The sequence below is a fragment of the Vombatus ursinus genome, unplaced genomic scaffold (assembly GCF_900497805.2).
Source record: "Vombatus ursinus unplaced genomic scaffold, bare-nosed wombat genome assembly UNPS02014811.1, whole genome shotgun sequence".
In the NCBI taxonomy this organism is placed as follows: domain Eukaryota; kingdom Metazoa; phylum Chordata; class Mammalia; order Diprotodontia; family Vombatidae; genus Vombatus; species Vombatus ursinus.
The window spans coordinates 8,223,850-8,237,578 of record NW_020954589.1 but is presented as its reverse complement, the minus strand read 5'-3'; the positions used below and the strand labels follow the sequence as shown (position 1 = coordinate 8,237,578).

General features: G+C 39.3%; 2 pseudogenes; both read left to right on the top strand.

Annotated features, from left to right (window-relative positions):
* Positions 1–8,111: 8,111 nt before the first annotated feature.
* LOC114053582 lies at positions 8,112–13,110 on the top strand (annotated as a pseudogene).
* Positions 12,123–12,351, top strand: LOC114053282 (annotated as a pseudogene).
* Positions 13,111–13,729: the final 619 nt, after the last annotated feature.

The window sequence follows — 13,729 nt, the reverse complement described above, 5'->3', positions numbered from 1 at the left end:
TTCAGAGAAACTTGGGAAAACATCAAGACATCAAAACTTAGAAAAATGCTATGATTAATATTAGATCAAGAAGAGTTATGAACATGTTTGCTTCTCTCTTCTTGGTCAAGAAGTGGTTTACCACCAAAATAGACAGATGCTATCACACATGGTCAACGTATTCATTTGCTTTGCTTAACTGTCCTTTGTTACTAGGAAAGGTTCTGTTTGGTTGGAGTAGGAGGTAGTATTGGGAAATGACAGTGATTTTTTTAAGAAGTGATTTAAAAATTATTTTTTTAGAGGAAGCCAAGAGTTGATTTCATGTTACACTAAAGAATGGCAGTGTGACTTCAGTGGAGGTGCTCAAATATATATCAGCCTTTTAACTTGATATATGGAAAGAAGCAATACAGGCTACTTTCATGTAACCCATGAGAAAGCCCAGAAGGTTATATGTATATGTCTACATAAACATACATATCTGTGACTATATGTATGTATATATATATATATATATATATGTTATATGTATATGCATGAAATCTCAAAATACCTGTATTCTTTCCTCATCAATACTGGTCTTCTCTGAAAGTTCTTCTCTTACTCCTATATCAGGATAAATTGGTTCCTTTGAACTTAGTTGATAAAAACTTCCCTAAATACTGTATGTTTCCTTCCTGATGAAGTAGAAGCCCATTATAAGAGAAAGGAACGTTTTGGAGAGTTAGTTTACAGAAACAATCAACTTCTCCCTACTTTGTGAGAGTGGCCTCACTGTAGAAGCTGCTACTCCTATACCTACTTCAACTCTCCTTCACTTGGTTTCTCTACTGTGGTTTTCTTCTATATCTGACAGGTCCTTCTATCTTTTCTTCCTCTTCTTCAACCTGCACTATGTGTAATCCAGAAGATCTGTCCTCAGGTCTCTTCTCTCCTCTTTCCCTTGCATCTTTGTTTTAGTATCCCACTTTTAGCAAAATTCCCTGGACATAATAGGTAGTTGATACTTACTAAACTGAATATGCCTTAGGTTATTGAGAAACTTTATGATGTATTTTTCTCTGTGCCACCTGCAACATAACCCCAGATGGCGGTGCTTGCAAAATAGAAAAGACTGGTGTAAATGCTGATGGGCAGCTGCCCCTGGAGGTGGGAATAGGTGGATACAGTTCCTGCCCCTGAGGCTTCCTTTCTTCTCTGGGCTGAGTGGCCATATCCCTCCACTGATGAAATAATAAGGCCAGCTGTAAAACAATAACCAACCAAAAGACTTTTCCCAGGAATCCTAGCCTGATTTTTTTTACAGCTTTGAGAGATTCAAAGACTGACTCAGGATCATACAGCTGAGCTATGTCGTGGCCAGGATCTGACCTCAGGTCTTCTAACTCCAAGAGTGGATTTTTATTCCCTATGCTGAGCTGTCTCTCAAACTTTGAGCTAGGTTTTAAGGAAAGGGAATGAGCATTCATATAGTGCCAGGCACTGTGCTAAGGAATTTACAAATTTTTTTCTCATTTGATCTTTGAAGCAACCCTGTGAGGTACTTGGTGTTGTTTTCTGCATTTTACAGTGGAAGAAAATGAGACAAACAAAATTTTTTCCCCACAATTTATAAGATTTACTTATTATTTATCAAGCAACAAAATTTAAAGCCGTTCCTCAGTCAATAAATGGTCAAAGGATATGAACAAACTTTTCTTTCCCCCCACTTAATAGTACTTTAATTTTTTCCAATTACATGTAAAGATAGTTTTCAACATTCACTTTTATAAAATTTTGAGTTCCAAATTTTTCTCCCTCCTTCCCTTCCCTCCCCCCTCCCCAAGACGACAAGCAATCTGATATAGGCTATATATGTACAATTGTATTAAACATATTTAGTCATGTTGTGAAAGAAAAATCAGGAAAAAAGGAGGAAACCATGAGAAAGAAAAAAACAAACAAAAGAGGAAATAATATGCTTTGATCTGTATTCAGGCTCCATACTTCTTTCTCTGGATATGGATAGCATTTTCCATCTTAATTTTTTGAAATTTTCTTAGATCATTGTATTGCTGAGAAGAGCTATGTCTATCAAAGTTGTTCATTGCACAGTGTTGTTACTGTGTACAATGGTCTCCTGGTTCCTCTCACTACACTCAGCATCAGTTCATGTAAGTCTTTGCAGGCTTTTCTGAAATCTGCCTGCTTATCATTTCTTATAGCACAATAGTATTCCATTACATTTATGTACTGCAACTTGTTAAGCTGTTCCCCAATTGATGGGCAGTCCCTCAAATTCCAATTCTTTGCCACCACAAAAAAGCTGCTATAAATATTTTTTTTGTATGTGTAGTTCCTTTTTCATTTTTAATGATCTCTTTGGGATACAGACCTAGTAACGGTAGTGCTAGATCAAAGGGTTTTATAGCCCTTTGGGCATAGTTCCAAATTGCTCTCCAGAATGGTTGGATCAGTTCACAATTCTACCAACAATGCATTTGTGTTCCAATTTTCCTATATCTTCTCCAACATTTATCATTCTTTTTGACAAACAGATGTTAAGTTACTTGTGGGGGTCACCTACAGGTAAGTGTTTAAGGCTGGATTTCAACTTCACTTCTTTCTGACTCAAGATCCAGTACTCTCTCCACTTTACTACCTAGTTTCCTGCTATATTGGGCTACCATTGCTGTGTGGAATACAAATGAATACAACTTCTTTCTTATAAGCTACAGAATGACAATCGTGGAATTTCCTCTTATCAAACTACTCATTTATTAAGATACACACACAGTAACAGAGTCCTGTGTCTCTCTGACTGTATGGGTACAAAATGCCCAGTTGAAGATACTTTCTCCCAATGCTGCTTGGCACCTTCTCAGTACACAAAACCAGTATATTTCAGGGGTGGAATTTTAATCTATTTTTTTCCTAGCTAATGTTCTCCAATCTTCTATCTTCTGTGTCTTGCTGCCTTCTTCTTCTCTTAAAGGAGATGAATGGACATCTTACTTCTTGGTCTGTTATCAAATCTTTGGAAAACAGAGTTGACTCATCCTACAAGATAACAGTAAATTACCCACTCCCACTTATATGCATTTATAGTATCAAATACTTTGTGACACTAGTAAGAAAATCATCGAGGTTTCATATGTATAATGACTATTTTCAAAAATTCATTTATTTATGTAACATTCTTTTTCTTTTAATTTTGAGTTTAAAATTCTCTTCCTCCTTCCAGGCCATTCCCCACTCATTAAGAAGGCAATTAATATTATACCCTATAACGAGTGTTTTAATAATTTTTAAAAGTCTAATATGACCAAGCAACAACTTAAGCACATTCAACAAGCATTTATTGATAATTACTACCTATAAGTTCTCTGATCTAAACACTAAATATAAGGAGCAAACACACACTCAAAGGATAAAACAAAACAAAAAAAAAGCAACACCAAAAAAAAACCCCATCCCAACCAGACTTTTCCTCTAGGAGCTGGTATTCTCCTTTGGCCATACAATATGCAATCTGAGAAGCATATCCTGGTTAATCTGGAGGTGGGAGAGGAAGAATGGAGTGAGTTTGATTCCAGTTCATAATGAGTCTCAATGTATTATTACTTAATAAATTGTAAAGTGTTTGAGTAAACCTAGTAGGGCACTTAGTTCATTCATTCAATGACCTCCCCTCCTCCCCCACCAAAAACTAAGTACTAGAGCAGAAATTGGAAGGAATTCCAAATAGAAAACAAAGAACCCTCACAACCCCCTCCCCCTCAAAAAATAAGATAACCTACAAATCCTGCCCCAATATAAATTCTCTACAACTTTGGAAATTCAAGAGAGACAGTGGCCAAACAACCCTAGAGAAAAGTTATCTTTTTTCCAAAATGAGGACTTCTGATGTTCTCTTGGCCATATTCTCCTGGTTCATATTCATCTTTCAGCACCAAATGAATGGAACTTATTCCAAAGCTGCTTCAATTCCAGACACCTCCTTTTACTTTTTAGAGATATTCATTCATAGGGCATTTACAGCTTCCAAAGCCACATTCTCAGTTACCAACCAATAAAACCCCAGAGCTCAGTTCACTTTTACTTTCTAGAGTGTCTCCCTCTAGGAGACACAAGCCTAGGAAAATTACAACTTCCCTTTCATTGAAACTAATTTTCCTCATGAGTGACGCCCAGTGATGTAACAGGTTTTGATTTTTTTTTCCCTTTGATTTCTTTCAGATCATGAAAATAATGGATTTTACCTACACATCTCCTTGGCGTTCAGCCAACCAAGCCTACCTGCAGCTATGATAATGGGACATTAGCTCTTTCTGAGAAAACAATTAAATCTACTGCTCAATAATATGCCCAAAATATGCATAGATGGATTTGTGGTTTTTTTCTTTCTATTGGGAAGTTGGCGTGCTGAGTGACAATAAACAAATGGAGGGAATGAACAAATAAGAACATGTATACAGATGTAGTACATACACATATATACATACATACAAAAATTCCAGTGTCTAATTATTACTTGTGTTAATACTTAACAGTAAGGCAGGGTGGGGGGCTTTGTATCTAAGTCCTCAGGAAAACTCCAGGTTAACTTTGACTTATATCAACTTCAACGTACCAGTAGGTCAAAAACTTTATCATTTTTATGGGGAGCTGACACTTGTGTATATTGGCACTTTTCATGAGTTTTAAAAATTGTTTTGGGCTCCTTCTGACTGAACTGGAAGTCCAGTTGACTTTTGCCTCAACAATAAACTAAATGAGCCTGGAAACAGAGAGGTTATAAGAAGGAAAAACTGTAAATAATAGAGAACGTGTTCACTGACCATATTAGTAGAACTTTTTCATCTGGAGGTTTCCTAGATTAGTGAAATTATAGGTCCAGTCCTTATCCCTAGAATTCTGAAACAACCTTTTACAAGACTGGAAGCCGACTGATGAGAGCTGGTCCAGAAAAAAACAAGATGAAAAGTTTGAGTTGCAAATGACAAGGCTTCAATCAGAAGAAAATCCTTAGCTGAAACCCCTCAGATGGCAGAATACTCCTTCCTGATATTATTTTGTATCTCTCTACTGCTGATGCAATGTTGTGGCCAGTGAAAATACAACAAAAGGTAGAGTGAGGCAAATTTTACATGCAAGATAAATGTTACTAAGCTCCCTCAGACTGTTTCTGATCAGGTAGTCAGCAACCAAGATGGTACTGAAAAGACCATATTTATTGAAACTTGATGGGGGAGGATATTGGGTAGTAGAAAAGATTTATGATTAGCTACAGCTGGGAAAAATTGGGTTGGCTTTCAGGTGTGGCTGATCATCCTCCTCTCTGATAATTAAGAAATAGTAATTGTTTTATGAGACCCAGCCACTCCAAGTAATTACCCATCACAGGATTCCCCACTCTCCTAAGCCTTCTCCTTGGAGACCAAATCACCCGTATCTTCTATGAGAAAAGGCAAGGCTAGGAGAGCCATACTCTGGGGATGGACCCAGTCTAAGTTGCAGTCAACTCATTCTTGCCTAATTAACATAACCCCTTCCGTAATTATCCAAACCTCTCTCTTCATCCCACCCCCAACTCAACTCTGCTTTTTCTAAGCAGATAGCTTTTCTCAATTTATTGAGAAATTTGATACCATTCACTATTCTTTTTGTACAGCTTAACTTCAAACCCTTCTGTCTTCATCCTTTTCTCTTTTGCTTCTATATCTGAGGAAGATCCTTTCTTTCCAAAGTTGGTCAGTCTGCTTATGCAGTTTTGGGGGTGTGAGGGATCATAATCCATAGTTTTTAAAGAGTATTCCTACCTTCCAGCCTGCAGAGAACTTTGTGCCTAATAACAGACTTAGCAGTATGTATTATGAGTGTCCTGTGTCATAGTGGTTAGTCCTGGGGTTATAAGGAAAGTCAAAACAGAAATGATTGATAGTCATAGAATACATCCAGCTTAACTTGTTTTTATGAGCCATGAGGACAGCTAGCTGCTTTTCGATCAGGAGAAGTTACTTGTGCACTATGACCTACACCAGGAACTCAACTGATTCAGCTGCCCTTTATATTCTTTCTTCATTTACAGACTTTCTTTGTTTAACAAATCAACAATGGTGTGCTCTGGGCATATTGATGCACAATCCCAGGTCCAGGCTACTTTCTGGTGACTGGGGAAGATCCAGCAGTTTACATGGTTTCTAATTGCCTCTCCTACTGCAATGAACTGAGTCTTTTTTCTTTAAATATATTTATTTCATTAAATATTTCCTAATTACATGTAAAGCTGTTTTAACATTCATTTTTTTAAAACTTTGAGTTAAATTCTCTCCCCCCCTTCCTTGAGAAAGCAAATAATTTAATATAGATTATACAGATGAAGTCATGCAAAACACTTTCATATTAGCCATGTACTGCACTGAATCTTAACAATGGTCATGATACACAGGTCCTAAACATTCCCCATCATGCCAGGGAACTCTAAGTAGCTTGGTGAGTTGAGGTGGATGTGTGGTACCTGAAATGGATGATGGAGGAGGGAGTCTGACACTTTCAAACTGAAAAATAGAGTACTTAGGAGCTGACTGCAGTCTTTTGAAAATGGCATTTGTGTTGGCCAGCCTGGGGGCTGCCAACAGGCTCCACTAACCTAGCCCTCAAGAAGAAGGCCTGGTCTCTGACACGGATTATTTGTGTGACCCTAGCCAAGTCATCTCTCAGGACTCTGAACAATAATATAAAAAAGGAAATTTGGGATTGAGAGCAGAAGGGAAGTACCAATTTGCATTGATAGGGAGCCCTTCCTCACCTAGGAGTTCCTGATGACAATGAAGTTACAGGTTCTATCCCTAACACTAGGGTGAAAGTGAGCTCCTTCAGCAACAGGAGTCATTCTTTAAAGGCAAAAGCCATTCTTTGTATCCCCAGAAGGTAGCTCAGGGCCTGGCACACAGTAACTACTTTCCTAAATGCTTGTGGACTGACTGACTTCTATGTGCCTACACTATGTTTGGAGGAACCCAGGTACAAAACCAAAGTCTCTGTATTGTCATTGCTTATATACTTTGCATTACTTGTATGGAAGTTTTCTCTTGACTCTACCTAGTAGAATGGAACCACCTGGAAGGCATGGAGTTTAATTGGTGGGCACAAAGAAAAATCCCTTAACTTTGTCAATACTTATGAAACAGTCACTTCAGCATTGTGTATTCTATTAAATTGGGAACAAAAGCTAAGGTTGTTCACATTCTCTTAGGGATGAGTTGGGGGGAAATGCAAAGAGAAGGAAAGAGGAATTTCAGGAGGGAGAGTGCCTTGCCGTGTTAGGGCCATCAGTTCAGGGTCTGGTGGCATTGAAGCTAAAGGAAGTCTTGTCTTCTTCCCCACACCAGCCCTCTTCATTCAGCTGCCAGTCTTGTAAAACAAGGCTTCAGAATTCTAGGCATGAAACTGAACTTGTGAATTCACTGATCTAGGGAAGTCCCAGATGAAGAAGTTGCTTTTAACTTATAAGATGAGTTAACACCTTCTCTGCACTTTATAGTTTTGGCCTCTTATAGCCTTCCTGTTACCAGGCTTATTTAGGTTCTTTTGGCCAAGTTCGACTTTCTTTCTAGTAAATTGATCTTTTAGTTCTTGGGTGGGGGGATTCCAATTGAAGTCTGAGTTTACACTTATTTTTCCTGAGTACTTAGATGCTCTCACCCTAGATGCCAATCTTCCATGTACATTTATGGCAGAAGGGATCTGTCAGGGCTCCACATCAATATCACCCCTCTTTTTTCTCACTCTTCTCTTTTTCTATTAAGAGACACCCTGTTTTCCAGAGTTAAGACCCAGCAAGCAAGCTGTGCCCTGAGCTTGGGCACAACAGTCCTTTGCATTCACCCTTTGGATGAATTCTGCTTCCTCTAAATGACACCAGCAGCTTAAGCCAGCCCTAAGTGGTCCCTGAGCTTGGGCAAACACCTGCAGCAGTAAACAAGGCTCAGCCACAGTAGAAGTGTGTCTAGGTTGGGATTGAAGTTGGTGGCTCATTCCTCTAGGGTCTTTTGCTGGGCTGACAGGGGGTACCACAAGATAACCAGGACCAAGTTGACTGCTGTTTCAGAAGCAGTAAACACTGACACCCAGGGGGATCAAATGACATGGGTTTGGAAAAGCCAAGGAAAATGACAAAGGATGACTGGATAAAGAAGGAACTGGGTAATGCACCAGCTGAAGTGGATGAAAAAGGAAAGGATATCAATCCTTGTCTTCCTCAGTACATCTCCTCTATGTCATGATATATAGATCCTCCAAAAAGACCAACACCAAAGCATCAGAGACCCCAATCTGAGAAAGAAAAATACCACAGTCCATCTGGAGAATGGCATAAGAGGGGTATGAAAGAGAATATGGTGACTACAAAATACCACAAAGGAGCATGTAAAAATTGTGGGGCTATGACGCACACATAAAAAGACTGCTAGGCTTATTGCTGCCAAATTCACAGGAACCAACATAACCCCAAAAGAACATATACAACCTCAGCTTATGTTTGACTATGGATGGTAAAAGGGATCAGTGGAATGGCTACAACTCAGAGGAACATAGGAAGATTGTGGAAGAATATGCCAAAGTTGGCCTGGCTAAACGAACACTGAAAGCTCAGAAGCTACAGGAAGAATTAGCCACAGGAATATCCATGGAAAAAATGAATTCCCAAAACAGCAGTGGGGAGAAATTCTTAGATGGAAAGAGACCATAACAAGGAAGATAAGGATGAAGGTAAGTATGCAGATGACATCGATGTGCCTGGACAAAATGTTGACTCTAAAAGATGATTTACTGCCTGGAATCTCAGGATTTGAGAAGACATCACTAAATACTTACAAAATTTAGATCCCAATTCTGCCTACTATGATCCAAAAACCAGAACAATGCAAGAGAATTCCTATGCCAATGCAGGAAAGAGTCCTGATGAAGTCAGTTATGCAGGAGACAATTTTGTTCGATACACTGGAGATACAATTTATATTTTTTATTTTTTTCCTTTTTTATTTTTTAACATGTGTTTTTAAAACTTTGGGTTACAAATTTTCTCCCTTCCTCCCTCCCCACCCAACCTCATTGAAAAGGCAAGCATCTCAATACAGGTTATAGATGTGTAGTCATGCAAAACACTTCCATAGTAGAAGTGTTGTGAAAAAGGTATATTTCCCTTCATCCTATCCTACCCACCATTTATTCTGTTCTCTCTTTTGACCCTGTCCCTCCTCAGAAGTGTTTGCTTTTGATTATCCCCTCCCTCAATCTGCCCTCCCCTTTATCAACCCCCTGCTCTCTTGTCTCCTTCCCCCCTTATTTTCCTGTAGGGTAAGATAGATTTCCATACCCCATTGTGTATGTTATTCCCTCCTTAAGCCAAATCCTATGAGAATAAGATTCACTCATTCCCTCTCACCTTCCCCCATTTCCGCTTCACTGTAAAAGCCTTTTCTTGTCTGTTTAATGTGAGATATTTTACCTCATTCTACTTCTCCCTTTCTCCTTCTCCCAGTATAATCTTCTCCCACCTCTTAATTTTATTTTCCAGATATCAGCCCTTCATCTTCAACTCACCCTGTGCCCTCTATATATCTATCTATCTATACAAACATCTAATTTTTTCCCTCCCACTACCCTAATACTGACAAAGGACTCATGAGTTACAAATATCATCTTTCCATGAAGGAATGTAAACAGTTCAGCCTTAATAAGTCTTTTATGATTTCTCTTTCCTGTTTACCTCTTCCGTGTTTCACTTGAGTCTTGTATTTGAAGGTCGAATTTTCTATTCAGCTGTGGTCTTTTCCACAGGAACGCTTGAAAGTCCCCTATTTCATTGAAAGACCATTTTTTACCCTGAAGGATTATACTCAGTTTTGCAGGGTAGGTGATTCTAGGTTGTAGTCCTAACTCCTTTGCCCTCTGGAATATCATACTCCATGCCCTCTGGACCCTTAATGTAGAAGCTGCTAAATCTTGTGTTAACCTGATTGTGTTTCCACAGTACTTGAATTGTTTCCTTCTGACTGCTTGCAATATCTTCTCCTTGACCTGGGAATTCTGGAATTTGGTTACAACATTCCTAGAAGTTTTCCTTTGGGGATCTTTTTCAGGAGGTGATCGGTGGATTCTTTCCATTTCTATTTTGCCCTCTGGTTCTAAAATATCAGGGCAGTTTTCCTTGATAATTTCTTGAAAGATGATGTCTAGGTTCTTTTTTTGATCATGGCTTTCAGATAGTCCAATAATTTTTAAGTTCTCTCTCCTGGATCTATTTTCCAGGTCAGCTATTTTTCCAATGAGATATTTCACATTCTCTTCAATTTTTTTCATTCCTTTGGATTAGTGTTACAGTGCCTTGATTTCTCAAATTGTCCCTATCTTCCAATTTTTCCATTCTAATTTTTAAGGAAGTATTTTCTTCAGTAGGTTTTTGGACTTCCTTTTCCATTTGGCCAATTTTGCTTTTAAGGGCATTCTTCTCCTCATTGACTTTTTGGACCTCTTTTGTCATTTGGATTAGGCTATTTTTTAAGGTGTTATTTTCTGCAGTATCTTTTTGGTTCTCCTTTAGCATCACTCTCAGTTTTTCCTCTACTTCTCTTACTTGCTTCTCAAAATCCTTTTTGGGCTCTTCCATGGCCTGGGACCAATTCATATTTTTCTTGGAGGCTTTGGATGTAGGAGCTTTGGCTTCATTGTCTTCTTCTGTTTATATGTTTTGATCTTCTTTGTCACCAAAGTAAGATAATATAGTCTGACTCTTTTTGTGCTGCTTACTCATGATCCTGGCCAATTACTTGAGTTATAAACTCTTTGTTAAGGTTGGAGTCTGTTTCCAGTGTGGAGAATGTACTGTCTCAAGCTTCTGGGGTTTTGTGCAGCTGTTTTCAGAGATACTTCTAGGGACCTGTAAATTTTCAGTTCTTCCAAGGTGCTATGATGAAGGGTGAGGTGTTTACTCCTTTCTTGGCCTGTGCTCTGGTCTATGAGCACTCTTTTCTGTCTTGGAACTGTGAGGAGGGTATACTCTCCATAGCCACTACAAACTCCACCACGCCAGCGCTCCTCCTCGCACCAGGACCACCACCCAGAACTGTGACCCAGATACAAGCATGGGCAAAGCAAGAGAATACTGTACCAGCAGAGAGATCCCTGCAATCCCCCTCTGATCAGCCATTCGATTCCTCCTCAGTCTGTGGGCTGGAAACTCAGGAGGCAGCCACTGCCCTGGCCAAGCTCGGGGACTGGAGCTGAGACCACTGGCTTCTCTCTCTCACCACAGACACAGACTTTTCCCACTGACCTTCTAAGTTGTCTTTGGTGTTCATGGGTTGAGAAGTCTGGAAACTGCCACAGCTGCCTGCGATTCAGTCCTCTGAGGCCTGCTCCAGGCTCTCTGTGGCCTGCACTCCTCTCCCAGTGCTCCTCTCCCAGCCTGGCATGATATACCTTTCCAATCAACCATCCAGGCTGTCTTGGGCTGAAAATTTGTTTCACTCTGTCTTTTTGTGGGTTCTGCTGCTTTAGAATTTGTTTAGAGCCATTTTTTTATAGGTATTTGGAGGGATTTGGGGGAGAGCTCAAGCAAGTCACTGCTTTTACTCTGCCATCTTGGCCCCACCCATGGAGATACAATTTCAATGGCACAAACACAGTTGTTTGCCTGGGAGGCTTATGACAAAGGGTCTGAAGTGCATCTCCAAGCAGATCCAACAAAACTGGAGTTTCTGTATAAATCATTTAAAGTCAAGAAAGAAGATTTCAAAGACCAACAGAAAAAAAGCATCCTAGAGAAGCATGGAGGTCAAGAACACCTGGATGTTCCTCCTTCTGAGTTACTGTTAGCTCAAACAGAAGACTATGTGGAATATTCAAGACATGGAACAATCATAGAAGGACAAGAAGGAGCTCTTGCCTGCTTTAAGTATGAAGAGGATGTCAAGATCCATAATCAAGCACATAGGGAGGTCGACTCTCTGAGCAAACTGTGAGGCCCTTCCTTTCTCGGCACTCCCCGAGGAGGGCCCGGCTTTTGGGGTCACCGTTCTGAGCCTTTGGCCATGAACTGTTCTCTGCTGTTGGCCCAGGTTCTCTCGTGAGGCTCTTCTTTGCAGAAGCCAGCCATGATGTTACAGAACTGTATGAAAAATATTTGGACTCCACTGAAGCCCTACTATACCCAGGTTTACCAGGAGATCTGAAAAGGAATGGGTGTGATAGGGTACATTGTTTACAAAATCAGAAGTGCTGATAAAAAAAGCAAAGCTTTGAAAGGTTCAGATGCAACTGCTCCTGCTCATGGACGTCATTAACTGGATTTACCTTAGGATTATGCATAATGTGAAACATAAGGCTGGCTGTAAATTTGGGCATTTGACCATAGAAGAAAGAATGCAAGGATTTCCCATGTTAACTTTTAGGCTTTTGCTCATACAGTGAAATAAAGTCATATATACATGGAAATTATTGTGTTCCAATTCAAATATGTATACATTGCAAATTCAGCATTTGTTTTGTAATGTGTCTGGTGGATTAATTGTAATTACCTCTAAAATAAAATAATTAAAATTTTTGGAACTATCAAATTTTTGTAAGTTTAGAGGAGCTGAGGGATGTCAATAAATATCTTGACTTGCTTAAAAAATAATCATATGCATATCTAGGGATCCTATTTGCAAGAAGGTAGATGGGGGTACAAGTGCTGTCCTTTGTCACATTTTTCTACTGTACTGGAGAATCTGGGAAGGAAATGGAGATGAATCTATTCTTGATGATGCCATGGAAGGAGAGCAAACAAGCAGACTCAAAACTCTAATGGAGCTCCACCAAGAGAAACAGAAAGAGGAGAAGAAGAAGAAAAAGAAGAAACACAGGAAAAGTAATTCTGACAGTGAGGGTGAAGAAAAGAAGAAACATGAAAGACTGAAAAAGGCATTAAATGCTGAGGAGGCCCAACTCCTACACATCAAAGAGATAATGCAGCTAGACGAGAGGAAGAGGCCTTACCATAGCACGCATGAAGCCAGAGAGTCTACCGAAGAGGAAATGGAGGCATACAGGGTTAAATGCCAGAGACTAGATGATCCCGTGATGTCTTTCCTTGGAAAGCAATGACATGACTTGGAAGGAGATTCAGGACACCCAACTTGTATAGATACTTTTTAGTTTCTTGGTAAACAAAGATGGGAAAATCTTCATTCGTTTTTCTTACCATCTTTTAAGTAAATTTCTGGAACTCTTTCATCCAAAAATTAAAAAAAAAACAAACCAACAAACACCTGCAACAACCACATTCCTATCATGAAGCCCTTCTATGAGTAGATTTTTTGTTACTACGCAAACTTGCTTCATTGTTGCTGTTATATTTCACAGCCTTGTTATTTGTCTAGCCCTGGGGTGAGGAACCTTCTGCCTGGAGGTCACCTGCAGCCTTCTAGATCCTTGGGTGTGGCTTTTTGACTGAGACCAAGTTTTACAGAACAAATCCTTTTCTTTCTTTTTTAAAATTTATTTTGATCGATCAACACTCACGTCCATAGGCTTTTGAGTTTTAAATTTTTCTCCCTCTCCCTCCCTCCTTCCCTCCCCAAGACAGCTCAAAATCTGATATAGGCTACACATTTACATTCCTATTAAACATATTTTCACATTAGTGATGTCATAAGGAAGAATTAGAACCAATAGGCGGAACCATCAGAAAGAGGAAACAAAACAAAACAGAAGAAAAAAATAG